Raw genomic sequence first — 26,552 nt, 5'->3', positions numbered from 1 at the left:
CCCTAACCCTAACCCTAACCCTAGCCTCAGCCTTAAGCCAGGCCTCATGAAAGATTGTCCCTCTGACTAAAATATTCACCAAAAATACAAATTTCACCCGAATCCAACGGGGACTGCTGTGTCTCGTTCAGCCGCTACAGGAGCACGTTTGGGGGAAATTTCCAGTCAATCGGTCCAAAGACCTGGAAGCTATTGAAAAAATCGGCCGAGGTTTTGATGAAAAATGGCCGCTTTTCCTTTAAAATATTCATGTAAAATACAAATTCCACCAGAATCCAACCAAAACTGGCCAGCCTCATTCCACCGGTGAGGAGGACATGCGTGATCAATTTCGAGTCAATCGGTCAAAAGACGGCCGTGGTCCGAAACCCCAGCCCCTTAACCCTAACCCTAGCCCTAACAGCAGCCTTAAGCCAGCCTCATTTAAAATGGCCCCTTTCACTAAAATATTCACCAAAAATACAAATTCCACCCGAATCCAACGGGGACTGCTGTGTCTCGTTCAGCCAGTATAGGAGCACGTCTGGGAGAAGTTTCGAGTCAATCGGTCCAAAGACCTGGAAGCTATTGAAATAAATGGGCGGGGTATTTTTTCGTGAAAAATGGCCTTTTCTTTAAAATATTCATGTAAAATACAAATTCCACCGGAATCCAACCAAAACTGGCGACCCTGCTTATACCAGTGAGGAGGACATGCCTGATCGATTTCGAGTCAATCGGTCCAGCCAATCACTAACCCTAACCCTAACCCTAACCCTAGCCTCAGCCTTAAGCCAGGCCTCATGAAAGATTGTCCCTCTGACTAAAATATTCACCAAAAATACAAATTTCACCCGAATCCAACGGGGACTGCTGTGTCTCGTTCAGCCGCTACAGGAGCACGTTTGGGGGAAATTTCCAGTCAATCGGTCCAAAGACCTGGAAGCTATTGAAAAAATCGGCCGAGGTTTTGATGAAAAATGGCCGCTTTTCCTTTAAAATATTCATGTAAAATACAAATTCCACCAGAATCCAACCAAAACTGGCCAGCCTCATTCCACCGGTGAGGAGGACATGCGTGATCAATTTCGAGTCAATCGGTCAAAAGACGGCCGTGGTCCGAAACCCCAGCCCCTTAACCCTAACCCTAGCCCTAACAGCAGCCTTAAGCCAGCCTCATGAAAGATTGTCCCTCTGACTAAAATATTCACCAAAAATACAAATTTCACCCGAATCCAACGGGGACTGCTGTGTCTCGTTCAGCCGCTACAGGAGCACGTTTGGGGGAAATTTCCAGTCAATCGGTCCAAAGACCTGGAAGCTATTGAAAAAATCGGCCGAGGTTTTGATGAAAAATGGCCGCTTTTCCTTTAAAATATTCATGTAAAATACAAATTCCACCAGAATCCAACCAAAACTGGCCAGCCTCATTCCACCGGTGAGGAGGACATGCGTGATCAATTTCGAGTCAATCGGTCAAAAGACGGCCGTGGTCCGAAACCCCAGCCCCTTAACCCTAACCCTAGCCCTAACAGCAGCCTTAAGCCAGCCTCATTTAAAATGGCCCCTTTCACTAAAATATTCACCAAAAATACAAATTCCACCCGAATCCAACGGGGACTGCTGTGTCTCGTTCAGCCAGTATAGGAGCACGTCTGGGAGAAGTTTCGAGTCAATCGGTCCAAAGACCTGGAAGCTATTGAAATAAATGGGCGGGGTATTTTTTCGTGAAAAATGGCCTTTTCTTTAAAATATTCATGTAAAATACAAATTCCACCGGAATCCAACCAAAACTGGCGACCCTGCTTACACCAGTGAGGAGGACATGCCTGATCGATTTCGAGTCAATCGGTCCAGCCAATCACTAACCCTAACCCTAACCCTAACCCTAGCCTCAGCCTTAAGCCAGGCCTCATGAAAGATTGTCCCTCTGACTAAAATATTCACCAAAAATACAAATTTCAACCGAATCCAACGGGGACTGCTGTGTCTCGTTCAGCCGCTACAGGAGCACGTTTGGGGGAAATTTCCAGTCAATCGGTCCAAAGACCTGGAAGCTATTGAAAAAATCGGCCGAGGTTTTGATGAAAAATGGCCGCTTTTCCTTTAAAATATTCATGTAAAATACAAATTCCACCAGAATCCAACCAAAACTGGCCAGCCTCATTCCACCGGTGAGGAGGACATGCGTGATCAATTTCGAGTCAATCGGTCAAAAGACGGCCGTGGTCCGAAACCCCAGCCCCTTAACCCTAACCCTAGCCCTAACAGCAGCCTTAAGCCAGCCTCATGAAAGATTGTCCCTCTGACTAAAATATTCACCAAAAATACAAATTTCACCCGAATCCAACGGGGACTGCTGTGTCTCGTTCAGCCGCTACAGGAGCACGTTTGGGGGAAATTTCCAGTCAATCGGTCCAAAGACCTGGAAGCTATTGAAAAAATCGGCCGAGGTTTTGATGAAAAATGGCCGCTTTTCCTTTAAAATATTCATGTAAAATACAAATTCCACCAGAATCCAACCAAAACTGGCCAGCCTCATTCCACCGGTGAGGAGGACATGCGTGATCAATTTCGAGTCAATCGGTCAAAAGACGGCCGTGGTCCGAAACCCCAGCCCCTTAACCCTAACCCTAGCCCTAACAGCAGCCTTAAGCCAGCCTCATTTAAAATGGCCCCTTTCACTAAAATATTCACCAAAAATACAAATTCCACCCGAATCCAACGGGGACTGCTGTGTCTCGTTCAGCCAGTATAGGAGCACGTCTGGGAGAAGTTTCGAGTCAATCGGTCCAAAGACCTGGAAGCTATTGAAATAAATGGGCGGGGTATTTTTTCGTGAAAAATGGCCTTTTCTTTAAAATATTCATGTAAAATACAAATTCCACCGGAATCCAACCAAAACTGGCGACCCTGCTTACACCAGTGAGGAGGACATGCCTGATCGATTTCGAGTCAATCGGTCCAGCCAATCACTAACCCTAACCCTAACCCTAACCCTAGCCTCAGCCTTAAGCCAGGCCTCATGAAAGATTGTCCCTCTGACTAAAATATTCACCAAAAATACAAATTTCACCCGAATCCAACGGGGACTGCTGTGTCTCGTTCAGCCGCTACAGGAGCACGTTTGGGGGAAATTTCCAGTCAATCGGTCCAAAGACCTGGAAGCTATTGAAAAAATCGGCCGAGGTTTTGATGAAAAATGGCCGCTTTTCCTTTAAAATATTCATGTAAAATACAAATTCCACCAGAATCCAACCAAAACTGGCCAGCCTCATTCCACCGGTGAGGAGGACATGCGTGATCAATTTCGAGTCAATCGGTCAAAAGACGGCCGTGGTCCGAAACCCCAGCCCCTTAACCCTAACCCTAGCCCTAACAGCAGCCTTAAGCCAGCCTCATGAAAGATTGTCCCTCTGACTAAAATATTCACCAAAAATACAAATTTCACCCGAATCCAACGGGGACTGCTGTGTCTCGTTCAGCCGCTACAGGAGCACGTTTGGGGGAAATTTCCAGTCAATCGGTCCAAAGACCTGGAAGCTATTGAAAAAATCGGCCGAGGTTTTGATGAAAAATGGCCGCTTTTCCTTTAAAATATTCATGTAAAATACAAATTCCACCAGAATCCAACCAAAACTGGCCAGCCTCATTCCACCGGTGAGGAGGACATGCGTGATCAATTTCGAGTCAATCGGTCAAAAGACGGCCGTGGTCCGAAACCCCAGCCCCTTAACCCTAACCCTAGCCCTAACAGCAGCCTTAAGCCAGCCTCATTTAAAATGGCCCCTTTCACTAAAATATTCACCAAAAATACAAATTCCACCCGAATCCAACGGGGACTGCTGTGTCTCGTTCAGCCAGTATAGGAGCACGTCTGGGAGAAGTTTCGAGTCAATCGGTCCAAAGACCTGGAAGCTATTGAAATAAATGGGCGGGGTATTTTTTCGTGAAAAATGGCCTTTTCTTTAAAATATTCATGTAAAATACAAATTCCACCGGAATCCAACCAAAACTGGCGACCCTGCTTACACCAGTGAGGAGGACATGCCTGATCGATTTCGAGTCAATCGGTCCAGCCAATCACTAACCCTAACCCTAACCCTAACCCTAGCCTCAGCCTTAAGCCAGGCCTCATGAAAGATTGTCCCTCTGACTAAAATATTCACCAAAAATACAAATTTCACCCGAATCCAACGGGGACTGCTGTGTCTCGTTCAGCCGCTACAGGAGCACGTTTGGGGGAAATTTCCAGTCAATCGGTCCAAAGACCTGGAAGCTATTGAAAAAATCGGCCGAGGTTTTGATGAAAAATGGCCGCTTTTCCTTTAAAATATTCATGTAAAATACAAATTCCACCAGAATCCAACCAAAACTGGCCAGCCTCATTCCACCGGTGAGGAGGACATGCGTGATCAATTTCGAGTCAATCGGTCAAAAGACGGCCGTGGTCCGAAACCCCAGCCCCTTAACCCTAACCCTAGCCCTAACAGCAGCCTTAAGCCAGCCTCATGAAAGATTGTCCCTCTGACTAAAATATTCACCAAAAATACAAATTTCACCCGAATCCAACGGGGACTGCTGTGTCTCGTTCAGCCGCTACAGGAGCACGTTTGGGGGAAATTTCCAGTCAATCGGTCCAAAGACCTGGAAGCTATTGAAAAAATCGGCCGAGGTTTTGATGAAAAATGGCCGCTTTTCCTTTAAAATATTCATGTAAAATACAAATTCCACCAGAATCCAACCAAAACTGGCCAGCCTCATTCCACCGGTGAGGAGGACATGCGTGATCAATTTCGAGTCAATCGGTCAAAAGACGGCCGTGGTCCGAAACCCCAGCCCCTTAACCCTAACCCTAGCCCTAACAGCAGCCTTAAGCCAGCCTCATTTAAAATGGCCCCTTTCACTAAAATATTCACCAAAAATACAAATTCCACCCGAATCCAACGGGGACTGCTGTGTCTCGTTCAGCCAGTATAGGAGCACGTCTGGGAGAAGTTTCGAGTCAATCGGTCCAAAGACCTGGAAGCTATTGAAATAAATGGGCGGGGTATTTTTTCGTGAAAAATGGCCTTTTCTTTAAAATATTCATGTAAAATACAAATTCCAGCGGAATCCAACCAAAACTGGCGACCCTGCTTACACCAGTGAGGAGGACATGCCTGATCGATTTCGAGTCAATCGGTCCAGCCAATCACTAACCCTAACCCTAACCCTAACCCTAGCCTCAGCCTTAAGCCAGGCCTCATGAAAGATTGTCCCTCTGACTAAAATATTCACCAAAAATACAAATTTCACCCGAATCCAACGGGGACTGCTGTGTCTCGTTCAGCCGCTACAGGAGCACGTTTGGGGGAAATTTCCAGTCAATCGGTCCAAAGACCTGGAAGCTATTGAAAAAATCGGCCGAGGTTTTGATGAAAAATGGCCGCTTTTCCTTTAAAATATTCATGTAAAATACAAATTCCACCAGAATCCAACCAAAACTGGCCAGCCTCATTCCACCGGTGAGGAGGACATGCGTGATCAATTTCGAGTCAATCGGTCAAAAGACGGCCGTGGTCCGAAACCCCAGCCCCTTAACCCTAACCCTAGCCCTAACAGCAGCCTTAAGCCAGCCTCATTTAAAATGGCCCCTTTCACTAAAATATTCACCAAAAATACAAATTCCACCCGAATCCAACGGGGACTGCTGTGTCTCGTTCAGCCAGTATAGGAGCACGTCTGGGAGAAGTTTCGAGTCAATCGGTCCAAAGACCTGGAAGCTATTGAAATAAATGGGCGGGGTATTTTTTCGTGAAAAATGGCCTTTTCTTTAAAATATTCATGTAAAATACAAATTCCACCGGAATCCAACCAAAACTGGCGACCCTGCTTACACCAGTGAGGAGGACATGCCTGATCGATTTCGAGTCAATCGGTCCAGCCAATCACTAACCCTAACCCTAACCCTAACCCTAGCCTCAGCCTTAAGCCAGGCCTCATGAAAGATTGTCCCTCTGACTAAAATATTCACCAAAAATACAAATTTCAACCGAATCCAACGGGGACTGCTGTGTCTCGTTCAGCCGCTACAGGAGCACGTTTGGGGGAAATTTCCAGTCAATCGGTCCAAAGACCTGGAAGCTATTGAAAAAATCGGCCGAGGTTTTGATGAAAAATGGCCGCTTTTCCTTTAAAATATTCATGTAAAATACAAATTCCACCAGAATCCAACCAAAACTGGCCAGCCTCATTCCACCGGTGAGGAGGACATGCGTGATCAATTTCGAGTCAATCGGTCAAAAGACGGCCGTGGTCCGAAACCCCAGCCCCTTAACCCTAACCCTAGCCCTAACAGCAGCCTTAAGCCAGCCTCATGAAAGATTGTCCCTCTGACTAAAATATTCACCAAAAATACAAATTTCACCCGAATCCAACGGGGACTGCTGTGTCTCGTTCAGCCGCTACAGGAGCACGTTTGGGGGAAATTTCCAGTCAATCGGTCCAAAGACCTGGAAGCTATTGAAAAAATCGGCCGAGGTTTTGATGAAAAATGGCCGCTTTTCCTTTAAAATATTCATGTAAAATACAAATTCCACCAGAATCCAACCAAAACTGGCCAGCCTCATTCCACCGGTGAGGAGGACATGCGTGATCAATTTCGAGTCAATCGGTCAAAAGACGGCCGTGGTCCGAAACCCCAGCCCCTTAACCCTAACCCTAGCCCTAACAGCAGCCTTAAGCCAGCCTCATTTAAAATGGCCCCTTTCACTAAAATATTCACCAAAAATACAAATTCCACCCGAATCCAACGGGGACTGCTGTGTCTCGTTCAGCCAGTATAGGAGCACGTCTGGGAGAAGTTTCGAGTCAATCGGTCCAAAGACCTGGAAGCTATTGAAATAAATGGGCGGGGTATTTTTTCGTGAAAAATGGCCTTTTCTTTAAAATATTCATGTAAAATACAAATTCCACCGGAATCCAACCAAAACTGGCGACCCTGCTTACACCAGTGAGGAGGACATGCCTGATCGATTTCGAGTCAATCGGTCCAGCCAATCACTAACCCTAACCCTAACCCTAACCCTAGCCTCAGCCTTAAGCCAGGCCTCATGAAAGATTGTCCCTCTGACTAAAATATTCACCAAAAATACAAATTTCACCCGAATCCAACGGGGACTGCTGTGTCTCGTTCAGCCGCTACAGGAGCACGTTTGGGGGAAATTTCCAGTCAATCGGTCCAAAGACCTGGAAGCTATTGAAAAAATCGGCCGAGGTTTTGATGAAAAATGGCCGCTTTTCCTTTAAAATATTCATGTAAAATACAAATTCCACCAGAATCCAACCAAAACTGGCCAGCCTCATTCCACCGGTGAGGAGGACATGCGTGATCAATTTCGAGTCAATCGGTCAAAAGACGGCCGTGGTCCGAAACCCCAGCCCCTTAACCCTAACCCTAGCCCTAACAGCAGCCTTAAGCCAGCCTCATGAAAGATTGTCCCTCTGACTAAAATATTCACCAAAAATACAAATTTCACCCGAATCCAACGGGGACTGCTGTGTCTCGTTCAGCCGCTACAGGAGCACGTTTGGGGGAAATTTCCAGTCAATCGGTCCAAAGACCTGGAAGCTATTGAAAAAATCGGCCGAGGTTTTGATGAAAAATGGCCGCTTTTCCTTTAAAATATTCATGTAAAATACAAATTCCACCAGAATCCAACCAAAACTGGCCAGCCTCATTCCACCGGTGAGGAGGACATGCGTGATCAATTTCGAGTCAATCGGTCAAAAGACGGCCGTGGTCCGAAACCCCAGCCCCTTAACCCTAACCCTAGCCCTAACAGCAGCCTTAAGCCAGCCTCATTTAAAATGGCCCCTTTCACTAAAATATTCACCAAAAATACAAATTCCACCCGAATCCAACGGGGACTGCTGTGTCTCGTTCAGCCAGTATAGGAGCACGTCTGGGAGAAGTTTCGAGTCAATCGGTCCAAAGACCTGGAAGCTATTGAAATAAATGGGCGGGGTATTTTTTCGTGAAAAATGGCCTTTTCTTTAAAATATTCATGTAAAATACAAATTCCACCGGAATCCAACCAAAACTGGCGACCCTGCTTACACCAGTGAGGAGGACATGCCTGATCGATTTCGAGTCAATCGGTCCAGCCAATCACTAACCCTAACCCTAACCCTAACCCTAGCCTCAGCCTTAAGCCAGGCCTCATGAAAGATTGTCCCTCTGACTAAAATATTCACCAAAAATACAAATTTCACCCGAATCCAACGGGGACTGCTGTGTCTCGTTCAGCCGCTACAGGAGCACGTTTGGGGGAAATTTCCAGTCAATCGGTCCAAAGACCTGGAAGCTATTGAAAAAATCGGCCGAGGTTTTGATGAAAAATGGCCGCTTTTCCTTTAAAATATTCATGTAAAATACAAATTCCACCAGAATCCAACCAAAACTGGCCAGCCTCATTCCACCGGTGAGGAGGACATGCGTGATCAATTTCGAGTCAATCGGTCAAAAGACGGCCGTGGTCCGAAACCCCAGCCCCTTAACCCTAACCCTAGCCCTAACAGCAGCCTTAAGCCAGCCTCATTTAAAATGGCCCCTTTCACTAAAATATTCACCAAAAATACAAATTCCACCCGAATCCAACGGGGACTGCTGTGTCTCGTTCAGCCAGTATAGGAGCACGTCTGGGAGAAGTTTCGAGTCAATCGGTCCAAAGACCTGGAAGCTATTGAAATAAATGGGCGGGGTATTTTTTCGTGAAAAATGGCCTTTTCTTTAAAATATTCATGTAAAATACAAATTCCACCGGAATCCAACCAAAACTGGCGACCCTGCTTATACCAGTGAGGAGGACATGCCTGATCGATTTCGAGTCAATCGGTCCAGCCAATCACTAACCCTAACCCTAACCCTAACCCTAGCCTCAGCCTTAAGCCAGGCCTCATGAAAGATTGTCCCTCTGACTAAAATATTCACCAAAAATACAAATTTCACCCGAATCCAACGGGGACTGCTGTGTCTCGTTCAGCCGCTACAGGAGCACGTTTGGGGGAAATTTCCAGTCAATCGGTCCAAAGACCTGGAAGCTATTGAAAAAATCGGCCGAGGTTTTGATGAAAAATGGCCGCTTTTCCTTTAAAATATTCATGTAAAATACAAATTCCACCAGAATCCAACCAAAACTGGCCAGCCTCATTCCACCGGTGAGGAGGACATGCGTGATCAATTTCGAGTCAATCGGTCAAAAGACGGCCGTGGTCCGAAACCCCAGCCCCTTAACCCTAACCCTAGCCCTAACAGCAGCCTTAAGCCAGCCTCATGAAAGATTGTCCCTCTGACTAAAATATTCACCAAAAATACAAATTTCACCCGAATCCAACGGGGACTGCTGTGTCTCGTTCAGCCGCTACAGGAGCACGTTTGGGGGAAATTTCCAGTCAATCGGTCCAAAGACCTGGAAGCTATTGAAAAAATCGGCCGAGGTTTTGATGAAAAATGGCCGCTTTTCCTTTAAAATATTCATGTAAAATACAAATTCCACCAGAATCCAACCAAAACTGGCCAGCCTCATTCCACCGGTGAGGAGGACATGCGTGATCAATTTCGAGTCAATCGGTCAAAAGACGGCCGTGGTCCGAAACCCCAGCCCCTTAACCCTAACCCTAGCCCTAACAGCAGCCTTAAGCCAGCCTCATTTAAAATGGCCCCTTTCACTAAAATATTCACCAAAAATACAAATTCCACCCGAATCCAACGGGGACTGCTGTGTCTCGTTCAGCCAGTATAGGAGCACGTCTGGGAGAAGTTTCGAGTCAATCGGTCCAAAGACCTGGAAGCTATTGAAATAAATGGGCGGGGTATTTTTTCGTGAAAAATGGCCTTTTCTTTAAAATATTCATGTAAAATACAAATTCCACCGGAATCCAACCAAAACTGGCGACCCTGCTTACACCAGTGAGGAGGACATGCCTGATCGATTTCGAGTCAATCGGTCCAGCCAATCACTAACCCTAACCCTAACCCTAGCCTCAGCCTTAAGCCAGGCCTCATGAAAGATTGTCCCTCTGACTAAAATATTCACCAAAAATACAAATTTCACCCGAATCCAACGGGGACTGCTGTGTCTCGTTCAGCCGCTACAGGAGCACGTTTGGGGGAAATTTCCAGTCAATCGGTCCAAAGACCTGGAAGCTATTGAAAAAATCGGCCGAGGTTTTGATGAAAAATGGCCGCTTTTCCTTTAAAATATTCATGTAAAATACAAATTCCACCAGAATCCAACCAAAACTGGCCAGCCTCATTCCACCGGTGAGGAGGACATGCGTGATCAATTTCGAGTCAATCGGTCAAAAGACGGCCGTGGTCCGAAACCCCAGCCCCTTAACCCTAACCCTAGCCCTAACAGCAGCCTTAAGCCAGCCTCATTTAAAATGGCTCCTTTCACTAAAATATTCACCAAAAATACAAATTCCACCCGAATCCAACGGGGACTGCTGTGTCTCGTTCAGCCAGTATAGGAGCACGTCTGGGAGAAGTTTCGAGTCAATCGGTCCAAAGACCTGGAAGCTATTGAAATAAATGGGCGGGGTATTTTTTCGTGAAAAATGGCCTTTTCTTTAAAATATTCATGTAAAATACAAATTCCACCGGAATCCAACCAAAACTGGCGACCCTGCTTACACCAGTGAGGAGGACATGCCTGATCGATTTCGAGTCAATCGGTCCAGCCAATCACTAACCCTAACCCTAACCCTAACCCTAGCCTCAGCCTTAAGCCAGGCCTCATGAAAGATTGTCCCTCTGACTAAAATATTCACCAAAAATACAAATTTCACCCGAATCCAACGGGGACTGCTGTGTCTCGTTCAGCCGCTACAGGAGCACGTTTGGGGGAAATTTCCAGTCAATCGGTCCAAAGACCTGGAAGCTATTGAAAAAATCGGCCGAGGTTTTGATGAAAAATGGCCGCTTTTCCTTTAAAATATTCATGTAAAATACAAATTCCACCAGAATCCAACCAAAACTGGCCAGCCTCATTCCACCGGTGAGGAGGACATGCGTGATCAATTTCGAGTCAATCGGTCAAAAGACGGCCGTGGTCCGAAACCCCAGCCCCTTAACCCTAACCCTAGCCCTAACAGCAGCCTTAAGCCAGCCTCATTTAAAATGGCCCCTTTCACTAAAATATTCACCAAAAATACAAATTCCACCCGAATCCAACGGGGACTGCTGTGTCTCGTTCAGCCAGTATAGGAGCACGTCTGGGAGAAGTTTCGAGTCAATCGGTCCAAAGACCTGGAAGCTATTGAAATAAATGGGCGGGGTATTTTTTCGTGAAAAATGGCCTTTTCTTTAAAATATTCATGTAAAATACAAATTCCACCGGAATCCAACCAAAACTGGCGACCCTGCTTACACCAGTGAGGAGGACATGCCTGATCGATTTCGAGTCAATCGGTCCAGCCAATCACTAACCCTAACCCTAACCCTAACCCTAGCCTCAGCCTTAAGCCAGGCCTCATGAAAGATTGTCCCTCTGACTAAAATATTCACCAAAAATACAAATTTCACCCGAATCCAACGGGGACTGCTGTGTCTCGTTCAGCCGCTACAGGAGCACGTTTGGGGGAAATTTCCAGTCAATCGGTCCAAAGACCTGGAAGCTATTGAAAAAATCGGCCGAGGTTTTGATGAAAAATGGCCGCTTTTCCTTTAAAATATTCATGTAAAATACAAATTCCACCAGAATCCAACCAAAACTGGCCAGCCTCATTCCACCGGTGAGGAGGACATGCGTGATCAATTTCGAGTCAATCGGTCAAAAGACGGCCGTGGTCCGAAACCCCAGCCCCTTAACCCTAACCCTAGCCCTAACAGCAGCCTTAAGCCAGCCTCATTTAAAATGGCTCCTTTCACTAAAATATTCACCAAAAATACAAATTCCACCCGAATCCAACGGGGACTGCTGTGTCTCGTTCAGCCGCTACAGGAGCACGTCTGGGAGAAGTTTCGAGTCAATCGGTCCAAAGACCTGGAAGCTATTGAAATAAATGGGCGGGGTATTTTTTCGTGAAAAATGGCCTTTTCTTTAAAATATTCATGTAAAATACAAATTCCACCGGAATCCAACCAAAACTGGCGACCCTGCTTACACCAGTGAGGAGGACATGCCTGATCGATTTCGAGTCAATCGGTCCAGCCAATCACTAACCCTAACCCTAACCCTAACCCTAGCCTCAGCCTTAAGCCAGGCCTCATGAAAGATTGTCCCTCTGACTAAAATATTCACCAAAAATACAAATTTCACCCGAATCCAACGGGGACTGCTGTGTCTCGTTCAGCCGCTACAGGAGCACGTTTGGGGGAAATTTCCAGTCAATCGGTCCAAAGACCTGGAAGCTATTGAAAAAATCGGCCGAGGTTTTGATGAAAAATGGCCGCTTTTCCTTTAAAATATTCATGTAAAATACAAATTCCACCAGAATCCAACCAAAACTGGCCAGCCTCATTCCACCGGTGAGGAGGACATGCGTGATCAATTTCGAGTCAATCGGTCAAAAGACGGCCGTGGTCCGAAACCCCAGCCCCTTAACCCTAACCCTAGCCCTAACAGCAGCCTTAAGCCAGCCTCATTTAAAATGGCCCCTTTCACTAAAATATTCACCAAAAATACAAATTCCACCCGAATCCAACGGGGACTGCTGTGTCTCGTTCAGCCAGTATAGGAGCACGTCTGGGAGAAGTTTCGAGTCAATCGGTCCAAAGACCTGGAAGCTATTGAAATAAATGGGCGGGGTATTTTTTCGTGAAAAATGGCCTTTTCTTTAAAATATTCATGTAAAATACAAATTCCACCGGAATCCAACCAAAACTGGCGACCCTGCTTACACCAGTGAGGAGGACATGCCTGATCGATTTCGAGTCAATCGGTCCAGCCAATCACTAACCCTAACCCTAACCCTAACCCTAGCCTCAGCCTTAAGCCAGGCCTCATGAAAGATTGTCCCTCTGACTAAAATATTCACCAAAAATACAAATTTCACCCGAATCCAACGGGGACTGCTGTGTCTCGTTCAGCCGCTACAGGAGCACGTTTGGGGGAAATTTCCAGTCAATCGGTCCGAAGACCTGGAAGCTATTGAAAAAATCGGCCGAGGTTTTGATGAAAAATGGCCGCTTTTCCTTTAAAATATTCATGTAAAATACAAATTCCACCAGAATCCAACCAAAACTGGCCAGCCTCATTCCACCGGTGAGGAGGACATGCGTGATCAATTTCGAGTCAATCGGTCAAAAGACGGCCGTGGTCCGAAACCCCAGCCCCTTAACCCTAACCCTAGCCCTAACAGCAGCCTTAAGCCAGCCTCATTTAAAATGGCCCCTTTCACTAAAATATTCACCAAAAATACAAATTCCACCCGAATCCAACGGGGACTGCTGTGTCTCGTTCAGCCAGTATAGGAGCACGTCTGGGAGAAGTTTCGAGTCAATCGGTCCAAAGACCTGGAAGCTATTGAAATAAATGGGCGGGGTATTTTTTCGTGAAAAATGGCCTTTTCTTTAAAATATTCATGTAAAATACAAATTCCACCGGAATCCAACCAAAACTGGCGACCCTGCTTACACCAGTGAGGAGGACATGCCTGATCGATTTCGAGTCAATCGGTCCAGCCAATCACTAACCCTAACCCTAACCCTAACCCTAGCCTCAGCCTTAAGCCAGGCCTCATGAAAGATTGTCCCTCTGACTAAAATATTCACCAAAAATACAAATTTCACCCGAATCCAACGGGGACTGCTGTGTCTCGTTCAGCCGCTACAGGAGCACGTTTGGGGGAAATTTCCAGTCAATCGGTCCAAAGACCTGGAAGCTATTGAAAAAATCGGCCGAGGTTTTGATGAAAAATGGCCGCTTTTCCTTTAAAATATTCATGTAAAATACAAATTCCACCAGAATCCAACCAAAACTGGCCAGCCTCATTCCACCGGTGAGGAGGACATGCGTGATCAATTTCGAGTCAATCGGTCAAAAGACGGCCGTGGTCCGAAACCCCAGCCCCTTAACCCTAACCCTAGCCCTAACAGCAGCCTTAAGCCAGCCTCATGAAAGATTGTCCCTCTGACTAAAATATTCACCAAAAATACAAATTCCACCCGAATCCAACGGGGACTGCTGTGTCTCGTTCAGCCGCTACAGGAGCACGTTTGGGGGAAATTTCCAGTCAATCGGTCCAAAGACCTGGAAGCTATTGAAAAAATCGGCCGAGGTTTTGATGAAAAATGGCCGCTTTTCCTTTAAAATATTCATGTAAAATACAAATTCCACCAGAATCCAACCAAAACTGGCCAGCCTCATTCCACCGGTGAGGAGGACATGCGTGATCAATTTCGAGTCAATCGGTCAAAAGACGGCCGTGGTCCGAAACCCCAGCCCCTTAACCCTAACCCTAGCCCTAACAGCAGCCTTAAGCCAGCCTCATTTAAAATGGCCCCTTTCACTAAAATATTCACCAAAAATACAAATTCCACCCGAATCCAACGGGGACTGCTGTGTCTCGTTCAGCCGCTACAGGAGCACGTTTGGGGGAAATTTCCAGTCAATCGGTCCAAAGACCTGGAAGCTATTGAAATAAATGGGCGGGGTATTTTTTCGTGAAAAATGGCCTTTTCTTTAAAATATTCATGTAAAATACAAATTCCACCGGAATCCAACCAAAACTGGCGACCCTGCTTACACCAGTGAGGAGGACATGCCTGATCGATTTCGAGTCAATCGGTCCAGCCAATCACTAACCCTAACCCTAACCCTAACCCTAGCCTCAGCCTTAAGCCAGGCCTCATGAAAGATTGTCCCTCTGACTAAAATATTCACCAAAAATACAAATTTCACCCGAATCCAACGGGGACTGCTGTGTCTCGTTCAGCCGCTACAGGAGCACGTTTGGGGGAAATTTCCAGTCAATCGGTCCAAAGACCTGGAAGCTATTGAAAAAATCGGCCGAGGTTTTGATGAAAAATGGCCGCTTTTCCTTTAAAATATTCATGTAAAATACAAATTCCACCAGAATCCAACCAAAACTGGCCAGCCTCATTCCACCGGTGAGGAGGACATGCGTGATCAATTTCGAGTCAATCGGTCAAAAGACGGCCGTGGTCCGAAACCCCAGCCCCTTAACCCTAACCCTAGCCCTAACAGCAGCCTTAAGCCAGCCTCATGAAAGATTGTCCCTCTGACTAAAATATTCACCAAAAATACAAATTTCACCCGAATCCAACGGGGACTGCTGTGTCTCGTTCAGCCGCTACAGGAGCACGTTTGGGGGAAATTTCCAGTCAATCGGTCCAAAGACCTGGAAGCTATTGAAAAAATCGGCCGAGGTTTTGATGAAAAATGGCCGCTTTTCCTTTAAAATATTCATGTAAAATACAAATTCCACCAGAATCCAACCAAAACTGGCCAGCCTCATTCCACCGGTGAGGAGGACATGCGTGATCAATTTCGAGTCAATCGGTCAAAAGACGGCCGTGGGCCGAAACCCCAGCCCCTTAACCCTAACCCTAGCCCTAACAGCAGCCTTAAGCCAGCCTCATTTAAAATGGCCCCTTTCACTAAAATATTCACCAAAAATACAAATTCCACCCGAATCCAACGGGGACTGCTGTGTCTCGTTCAGCCAGTATAGGAGCACGTCTGGGAGAAGTTTCGAGTCAATCGGTCCAAAGACCTGGAAGCTATTGAAATAAATGGGCGGGGTATTTTTTCGTGAAAAATGGCCTTTTCTTTAAAATATTCATGTAAAATACAAATTCCACCGGAATCCAACCAAAACTGGCGACCCTGCTTACACCAGTGAGGAGGACATGCCTGATCGATTTCGAGTCAATCGGTCCAGCCAATCACTAACCCTAACCCTAACCCTAACCCTAGCCTCAGCCTTAAGCCAGGCCTCATGAAAGATTGTCCCTCTGACTAAAATATTCACCAAAAATACAAATTTCACCCGAATCCAACGGGGACTGCTGTGTCTCGTTCAGCCGCTACAGGAGCACGTTTGGGGGAAATTTCCAGTCAATCGGTCCAAAGACCTGGAAGCTATTGAAAAAATCGGCCGAGGTTTTGATGAAAAATGGCCGCTTTTCCTTTAAAATATTCATGTAAAATACAAATTCCACCAGAATCCAACCAAAACTGGCCAGCCTCATTCCACCGGTGAGGAGGACATGCGTGATCAATTTCGAGTCAATCGGTCAAAAGACGGCCGTGGTCCGAAACCCCAGCCCCTTAACCCTAACCCTAGCCCTAACAGCAGCCTTAAGCCAGCCTCATGAAAGATTGTCCCTCTGACTAAAATATTCACCAAAAATACAAATTCCACCCGAATCCAACGGGGACTGCTGTGTCTCGTTCAGCCGCTACAGGAGCACGTTTGGGGGAAATTTCCAGTCAATCGGTCCAAAGACCTGGAAGCTATTGAAAAAATCGGCCGAGGTTTTGATGAAAAATGGCCGCTTTTCCTTTAAAATATTCATGTAAAATACAAATTCCACCAGAATCCAACCAAAACTGGCCAGCCTCATTCCACCGGTGAGGAGGACATGCGTGATCAATTTCGAGTCAATCGGTCAAAAGACGGCCGTGGTCCGAAACCCCAGCCCCTTAACCCTAACCCTAGCCCTAACAGCAGCCTTAAGCCAGCCTCATTTAAAATGGCCCCTTTCACTAAAATATTCACCAAAAATACAAATTCCACCCGAATCCAACGGGGACTGCTGTGTCTCGTTCAGCCGCTACAGGAGCACGTTTGGGGGAAATTTCCAGTCAATCGGTCCAAAGACCTGGAAGCTATTGAAATAAATGGGCGGGGTATTTTTTCGTGAAAAATGGCCTTTTCTTTAAAATATTCATGTAAAATACAAATTCCACCGGAATCCAACCAAAACTGGCGACCCTGCTTACACCAGTGAGGAGGACATGCCTGATCGATTTCGAGTCAATCGGTCCAGCCAATCACTAACCCTAACCCTAACCCTAACCCTAGCCTCAGCCTTAAGCCAGGCCTCATGAAAGATTGTCCCTCTGACTAAAATATTCACCAAAAATACAAATTTCACCCGAATCCAACGGGGACTGCTGTGTCTCGTTCAGCCGCTACAGGAGCACGTTTGGGGGAAATTTCCAGTCAATCGGTCCAAAGACCTGGAAGCTATTGAAAAAATCGGCCGAGGTTTTGATGAAAAATGGCCGCTTTTCCTTTAAAATATTCATGTAAAATACAAATTCCACCAGAATCCAACCAAAACTGGCCAGCCTCATTCCACCGGTGAGGAGGACATGCGTGATCAATTTCGAGTCAATCGGTCAAAAGACGGCCGTGGTCCGAAACCCCAGCCCCTTAACCCTAACCCTAGCCCTAACAGCAGCCTTAAGCCAGCCTCATGAAAGATTGTCCCTCTGACTAAAATATTCACCAAAAATACAAATTTCACCCGAATCCAACGGGGACTGCTGTGTCTCGTTCAGCCGCTACAGGAGCACGTTTGGGGGAAATTTCCAGTCAATCGGTCCAAAGACCTGGAAGCTATTGAAAAAATCGGCCGAGGTTTTGATGAAAAATGGCCGCTTTTCCTTTAAAATATTCATGTAAAATACAAATTCCACCAGAATCCAACCAAAACTGGCCAGCCTCATTCCACCGGTGAGGAGGACATGCGTGATCAATTTCGAGTCAATCGGTCAAAAGACGGCCGTGGTCCGAAACCCCAGCCCCTTAACCCTAACCCTAGCCCTAACAGCAGCCTTAAGCCAGCCTCATTTAAAATGGCCCCTTTCACTAAAATATTCACCAAAAATACAAATTCCACCCGAATCCAACGGGGACTGCTGTGTCTCGTTCAGCCGCTACAGGAGCACGTTTGGGGGAAATTTCCAGTCAATCGGTCCAAAGACCTGGAAGCTATTGAAATAAATGGGCGGGGTATTTTTTCGTGAAAAATGGCCTTTTCTTTAAAATATTCATGTAAAATACAAATTCCACCGGAATCCAACCAAAACTGGCGACCCTGCTTACACCAGTGAGGAGGACATGCCTGATCGATTTCGAGTCAATCGGTCCAGCCAATCACTAACCCTAACCCTAACCCTAACCCTAGCCTCAGCCTTAAGCCAGGCCTCATGAAAGATTGTCCCTCTGACTAAAATATTCACCAAAAATACAAATTTCACCCGAATCCAACGGGGACTGCTGTGTCTCGTTCAGCCGCTACAGGAGCACGTTTGGGGGAAATTTCCAGTCAATCGGTCCAAAGACCTGGAAGCTATTGAAAAAATCGGCCGAGGTTTTGATGAAAAATGGCCGCTTTTCCTTTAAAATATTCATGTAAAATACAAATTCCACCAGAATCCAACCAAAACTGGCCAGCCTCATTCCACCGGTGAGGAGGACATGCGTGATCAATTTCGAGTCAATCGGTCAAAAGACGGCCGTGGTCCGAAACCCCAGCCCCTTAACCCTAACCCTAGCCCTAACAGCAGCCTTAAGCCAGCCTCATGAAAGATTGTCCCTCTGACTAAAATATTCACCAAAAATACAAATTTCACCCGAATCCAACGGGGACTGCTGTGTCTCGTTCAGCCGCTACAGGAGCACGTTTGGGGGAAATTTCCAGTCAATCGGTCCAAAGACCTGGAAGCTATTGAAAAAATCGGCCGAGGTTTTGATGAAAAATGGCCGCTTTTCCTTTAAAATATTCATGTAAAATACAAATTCCACCAGAATCCAACCAAAACTGGCCAGCCTCATTCCACCGGTGAGGAGGACATGCGTGATCAATTTCGAGTCAATCGGTCAAAAGACGGCCGTGGTCCGAAACCCCAGCCCCTTAACCCTAACCCTAGCCCTAACAGCAGCCTTAAGCCAGCCTCATTTAAAATGGCCCCTTTCACTAAAATATTCACCAAAAATACAAATTCCACCCGAATCCAACGGGGACTGCTGTGTCTCGTTCAGCCAGTATAGGAGCACGTCTGGGAGAAGTTTCGAGTCAATCGGTCCAAAGACCTGGAAGCTATTGAAATAAATGGGCGGGGTATTTTTTCGTGAAAAATGGCCTTTTCTTTAAAATATTCATGTAAAATACAAATTCCACCGGAATCCAACCAAAACTGGCGACCCTGCTTACACCAGTGAGGAGGACATGCCTGATCGATTTCGAGTCAATCGGTCCAGCCAATCACTAACCCTAACCCTAACCCTAACCCTAGCCTCAGCCTTAAGCCAGGCCTCATGAAAGATTGTCCCTCTGACTAAAATATTCACCAAAAATACAAATTTCACCCGAATCCAACGGGGACTGCTGTGTCTCGTTCAGCCGCTACAGGAGCACGTTTGGGGGAAATTTCCAGTCAATCGGTCCAAAGACCTGGAAGCTATTGAAAAAATCGGCCGAGGTTTTGATGAAAAATGGCCGCTTTTCCTTTAAAATATTCATGTAAAATACAAATTCCACCAGAATCCAACCAAAACTGGCCAGCCTCATTCCACCGGTGAGGAGGACATGCGTGATCAATTTCGAGTCAATCGGTCAAAAGACGGCCGTGGTCCGAAACCCCAGCCCCTTAACCCTAACCCTAGCCCTAACAGCAGCCTTAAGCCAGCCTCATGAAAGATTGTCCCTCTGACTAAAATATTCACCAAAAATACAAATTTCACCCGAATCCAACGGGGACTGCTGTGTCTCGTTCAGCCGCTACAGGAGCACGTTTGGGGGAAATTTCCAGTCAATCGGTCCAAAGACCTGGAAGCTATTGAAAAAATCGGCCGAGGTTTTGATGAAAAATGGCCGCTTTTCCTTTAAAATATTCATGTAAAATACAAATTCCACCAGAATCCAACCAAAACTGGCCAGCCTCATTCCACCGGTGAGGAGGACATGCGTGATCAATTTCGAGTCAATCGGTCAAAAGACGGCCGTGGTCCGAAACCCCAGCCCCTTAACCCTAACCCTAGCCCTAACAGCAGCCTTAAGCCAGCCTCATTTAAAATGGCCCCTTTCACTAAAATATTCACCAAAAATACAAATTCCACCCGAATCCAACGGGGACTGCTGTGTCTCGTTCAGCCAGTATAGGAGCACGTCTGGGAGAAGTTTCGAGTCAATCGGTCCAAAGACCTGGAAGCTATTGAAATAAATGGGCGGGGTATTTTTTCGTGAAAAATGGCCTTTTCTTTAAAATATTCATGTAAAATACAAATTCCACCGGAATCCAACCAAAACTGGCGACCCTGCTTACACCAGTGAGGAGGACATGCCTGATCGATTTCGAGTCAATCGGTCCAGCCAATCACTAACCCTAACCCTAACCCTAACCCTAGCCTCAGCCTTAAGCCAGGCCTCATGAAAGATTGTCCCTCTGACTAAAATATTCACCAAAAATACAAATTTCACCCGAATCCAACGGGGACTGCTGTGTCTCGTTCAGCCGCTACAGGAGCACGTTTGGGGGAAATTTCCAGTCAATCGGTCCAAAGACCTGGAAGCTATTGAAAAAATCGGCCGAGGTTTTGATGAAAAATGGCCGCTTTTCCTTTAAAATATTCATGTAAAATACAAATTCCACCAGAATCCAACCAAAACTGGCCAGCCTCATTCCACCGGTGAGGAGGACATGCGTGATCAATTTCGAGTCAATCGGTCAAAAGACGGCCGTGGTCCGAAACCCCAGCCCCTTAACCCTAACCCTAGCCCTAACAGCAGCCTTAAGCCAGCCTCATGAAAGATTGTCCCTCTGACTAAAATATTCACCAAAAATACAAATTCCACCCGAATCCAACGGGGACTGCTGTGTCTCGTTCAGCCGCTACAGGAGCACGTTTGGGGGAAATTTCCAGTCAATCGGTCCAAAGACCTGGAAGCTATTGAAAAAATCGGCCGAGGTTTTGATGAAAAATGGCCGCTTTTCCTTTAAAATATTCATGTAAAATACAAATTCCACCAGAATCCAACCAAAACTGGCCAGCCTCATTCCACCGGTGAGGAGGACATGCGTGATCAATTTCGAGTCAATCGGTCAAAAGACGGCCGTGGTCCGAAACCCCAGCCCCTTAACCCTAACCCTAGCCCTAACAGCAGCCTTAAGCCAGCCTCATTTAAAATGGCCCCTTTCACTAAAATATTCACCAAAAATACAAATTCCACCCGAATCCAACGGGGACTGCTGTGTCTCGTTCAGCCAGTATAGGAGCACGTTTGGGGGAAATTTCCAGTCAATCGGTCCAAAGACCTGGAAGCTATTGAAATAAATGGGCGGGGTATTTTTTCGTGAAAAATGGCCTTTTCTTTAAAATATTCATGTAAAATACAAATTCCACCGGAATCCAACCAAAACTGGCGACCCTGCTTACACCAGTGAGGAGGACATGCCTGATCGATTTCGAGTCAATCGGTCCAGCCAATCACTAACCCTAACCCTAACCCTAACCCTAGCCTCAGCCTTAAGCCAGGCCTCATGAAAGATTGTCCCTCTGACTAAAATATTCACCAAAAATACAAATTTCACCCGAATCCAACGGGGACTGCTGTGTCTCGTTCAGCCGCTACAGGAGCACGTTTGGGGGAAATTTCCAGTCAATCGGTCCAAAGACCTGGAAGCTATTGAAAAAATCGGCCGAGGTTTTGATGAAAAATGGCCGCTTTTCCTTTAAAATATTCATGTAAAATACAAATTCCACCAGAATCCAACCAAAACTGGCCAGCCTCATTCCACCGGTGAGGAGGACATGCGTGATCAATTTCGAGTCAATCGGTCAAAAGACGGCCGTGGTCCGAAACCCCAGCCCCTTAACCCTAACCCTAGCCCTAACAGCAGCCTTAAGCCAGCCTCATGAAAGATTGTCCCTCTGACTAAAATATTCACCAAAAATACAAATTTCACCCGAATCCAACGGGGACTGCTGTGTCTCGTTCAGCCGCTACAGGAGCACGTTTGGGGGAAATTTCCAGTCAATCGGTCCAAAGACCTGGAAGCTATTGAAAAAATCGGCCGAGGTTTTGATGAAAAATGGCCGCTTTTCCTTTAAAATATTCATGTAAAATACAAATTCCACCAGAATCCAACCAAAACTGGCCAGCCTCATTCCACCGGTGAGGAGGACATGCGTGATCAATTTCGAGTCAATCGGTCAAAAGACGGCCGTGGTCCGAAACCCCAGCCCCTTAACCCTAACCCTAGCCCTAACAGCAGCCTTAAGCCAGCCTCATTTAAAATGGCCCCTTTCACTAAAATATTCACCAAAAATACAAATTCCACCCGAATCCAACGGGGACTGCTGTGTCTCGTTCAGCCGCTACAGGAGCACGTTTGGGGGAAATTTCCAGTCAATCGGTCCAAAGACCTGGAAGCTATTGAAATAAATGGGCGGGGTATTTTTTCGTGAAAAATGGCCTTTTCTTTAAAATATTCATGTAAAATACAAATTCCACCGGAATCCAACCAAAACTGGCGACCCTGCTTACACCAGTGAGGAGGACATGCCTGATCGATTTCGAGTCAATCGGTCCAGCCAATCACTAACCCTAACCCTAACCCTAACCCTAGCCTCAGCCTTAAGCCAGGCCTCATGAAAGATTGTCCCTCTGACTAAAATATTCACCAAAAATACAAATTTCACCCGAATCCAACGGGGACTGCTGTGTCTCGTTCAGCCGCTACAGGAGCACGTTTGGGGGAAATTTCCAGTCAATCGGTCCAAAGACCTGGAAGCTATTGAAAAAATCGGCCGAGGTTTTGATGAAAAATGGCCGCTTTTCCTTTAAAATATTCATGTAAAATACAAATTCCACCAGAATCCAACCAAAACTGGCCAGCCTCATTCCACCGGTGAGGAGGACATGCGTGATCAATTTCGAGTCAATCGGTCAAAAGACGGCCGTGGTCCGAAACCCCAGCCCCTTAACCCTAACCCTAGCCCTAACAGCAGCCTTAAGCCAGCCTCATGAAAGATTGTCCCTCTGACTAAAATATTCACCAAAAATACAAATTTCACCCGAATCCAACGGGGACTGCTGTGTCTCGTTCAGCCGCTACAGGAGCACGTTTGGGGGAAATTTCCAGTCAATCGGTCCAAAGACCTGGAAGCTATTGAAAAAATCGGCCGAGGTTTTGATGAAAAATGGCCGCTTTTCCTTTAAAATATTCATGTAAAATACAAATTCCACCAGAATCCAACCAAAACTGGCCAGCCTCATTCCACCGGTGAGGAGGACATGCGTGATCAATTTCGAGTCAATCGGTCAAAAGACGGCCGTGGTCCGAAACCCCAGCCCCTTAACCCTAACCCTAGCCCTAACAGCAGCCTTAAGCCAGCCTCATTTAAAATGGCCCCTTTCACTAAAATATTCACCAAAAATACAAATTCCACCCGAATCCAACGGGGACTGCTGTGTCTCGTTCAGCCGCTACAGGAGCACGTTTGGGGGAAATTTCCAGTCAATCGGTCCAAAGACCTGGAAGCTATTGAAATAAATGGGCGGGGTATTTTTTCGTGAAAAATGGCCTTTTCTTTAAAATATTCATGTAAAATACAAATTCCACCGGAATCCAACCAAAACTGGCGACCCTGCTTACACCAGTGAGGAGGACATGCCTGATCGATTTCGAGTCAATCGGTCCAGCCAATCACTAACCCTAACCCTAACCCTAACCCTAGCCTCAGCCTTAAGCCAGGCCTCATGAAAGATTGTCCCTCTGACTAAAATATTCACCAAAAATACAAATTTCACCCGAATCCAACGGGGACTGCTGTGTCTCGTTCAGCCGCTACAGGAGCACGTTTGGGGGAAATTTCCAGTCAATCGGTCCAAAGACCTGGAAGCTATTGAAAAAATCGGCCGAGGTTTTGATGAAAAATGGCCGCTTTTCCTTTAAAATATTCATGTAAAATACAAATTCCACCAGAATCCAACCAAAACTGGCCAGCCTCATTCCACCGGTGAGGAGGACATGCGTGATCAATTTCGAGTCAATCGGTCAAAAGACGGCCGTGGTCCGAAACCCCAGCCCCTTAACCCTAACCCTAGCCCTAACAGCAGCCTTAAGCCAGCCTCATGAAAGATTGTCCCTCTGACTAAAATATTCACCAAAAATACAAATTTCACCCGAATCCAACGGGGACTGCTGTGTCTCGTTCAGCCGCTACAGGAGCACGTTTGGGGGAAATTTCCAGTCAATCGGTCCAAAGACCTGGAAGCTATTGAAAAAATCGGCCGAGGTTTTGATGAAAAATGGCCGCTTTTCCTTTAAAATATTCATGTAAAATACAAATTCCACCAGAATCCAACCAAAACTGGCCAGCCTCATTCCACCGGTGAGGAGGACATGCGTGATCAATTTCGAGTCAATCGGTCAAAAGACGGCCGTGGTCCGAAACCCCAGCCCCTTAACCCTAACCCTAGCCCTAACAGCAGCCTTAAGCCAGCCTCATTTAAAATGGCCCCTTTCACTAAAATATTCACCAAAAATACAAATTCCACCCGAATCCAACGGGGACTGCTGTGTCTCGTTCAGCCAGTATAGGAGCACGTCTGGGAGAAGTTTCGAGTCAATCGGTCCAAAGACCTGGAAGCTATTGAAATAAATGGGCGGGGTATTTTTTCGTGAAAAATGGCCTTTTCTTTAAAATATTCATGTAAAATACAAATTCCACCGGAATCCAACCAAAACTGGCGACCCTGCTTACACCAGTGAGGAGGACATGCCTGATCGATTTCGAGTCAATCGGTCCAGCCAATCACTAACCCTAACCCTAACCCTAACCCTAGCCTCAGCCTTAAGCCAGGCCTCATGAAAGATTGTCCCTCTGACTAAAATATTCACCAAAAATACAAATTTCACCCGAATCCAACGGGGACTGCTGTGTCTCGTTCAGCCGCTACAGGAGCACGTTTGGGGGAAATTTCCAGTCAATCGGTCCAAAGACCTGGAAGCTATTGAAAAAATCGGCCGAGGTTTTGATGAAAAATGGCCGCTTTTCCTTTAAAATATTCATGTAAAATACAAATTCCACCAGAATCCAACCAAAACTGGCCAGCCTCATTCCACCGGTGAGGAGGACATGCGTGATCAATTTCGAGTCAATCGGTCAAAAGACGGCCGTGGTCCGAAACCCCAGCCCCTTAACCCTAACCCTAGCCCTAACAGCAGCCTTAAGCCAGCCTCATGAAAGATTGTCCCTCTGACTAAAATATTCACCAAAAATACAAATTTCACCCGAATCCAACGGGGACTGCTGTGTCTCGTTCAGCCGCTACAGGAGCACGTTTGGGGGAAATTTCCAGTCAATCGGTCCAAAGACCTGGAAGCTATTGAAAAAATCGGCCGAGGTTTTGATGAAAAATGGCCGCTTTTCCTTTAAAATATTCATGTAAAATACAAATTCCACCAGAATCCAACCAAAACTGGCCAGCCTCATTCCACCGGTGAGGAGGACATGCGTGATCAATTTCGAGTCAATCGGTCAAAAGACGGCCGTGGTCCGAAACCCCAGCCCCTTAACCCTAACCCTAGCCCTAACAGCAGCCTTAAGCCAGCCTCATTTAAAATGGCCCCTTTCACTAAAATATTCACCAAAAATACAAATTCCACCCGAATCCAACGGGGACTGCTGTGTCTCGTTCAGCCGCTACAGGAGCACGTTTGGGGGAAATTTCCAGTCAATCGGTCCAAAGACCTGGAAGCTATTGAAATAAATGGGCGGGGTATTTTTTCGTGAAAAATGGCCTTTTCTTTAAAATATTCATGTAAAATACAAATTCCACCGGAATCCAACCAAAACTGGCGACCCTGCTTACACCAGTGAGGAGGACATGCCTGATCGATTTCGAGTCAATCGGTCCAGCCAATCACTAACCCTAACCCTAACCCTAACCCTAGCCTCAGCCTTAAGCCAGGCCTCATGAAAGATTGTCCCTCTGACTAAAATATTCACCAAAAATACAAATTTCACCCGAATCCAACGGGGACTGCTGTGTCTCGTTCAGCCGCTACAGGAGCACGTTTGGGGGAAATTTCCAGTCAATCGGTCCAAAGACCTGGAAGCTATTGAAAAAATCGGCCGAGGTTTTGATGAAAAATGGCCGCTTTTCCTTTAAAATATTCATGTAAAATACAAATTCCACCAGAATCCAACCAAAACTGGCCAGCCTCATTCCACCGGTGAGGAGGACATGCGTGATCAATTTCGAGTCAATCGGTCAAAAGACGGCCGTGGTCCGAAACCCCAGCCCCTTAACCCTAACCCTAGCCCTAACAGCAGCCTTAAGCCAGCCTCATGAAAGATTGTCCCTCTGACTAAAATATTCACCAAAAATACAAATTTCACCCGAATCCAACGGGGACTGCTGTGTCTCGTTCAGCCGCTACAGGAGCACGTTTGGGGGAAATTTCCAGTCAATCGGTCCAAAGACCTGGAAGCTATTGAAAAAATCGGCCGAGGTTTTGATGAAAAATGGCCGCTTTTCCTTTAAAATATTCATGTAAAATACAAATTCCACCAGAATCCAACCAAAACTGGCCAGCCTC

The sequence above is a fragment of the Pagrus pagrus genome (assembly GCF_965226575.1).
Source record: "Pagrus pagrus genome assembly, contig: HAP1_SCAFFOLD_72, whole genome shotgun sequence".
Lineage (NCBI taxonomy): Eukaryota > Metazoa > Chordata > Actinopteri > Spariformes > Sparidae > Pagrus > Pagrus pagrus.
This window is presented reverse-complemented; position numbering follows the sequence as displayed.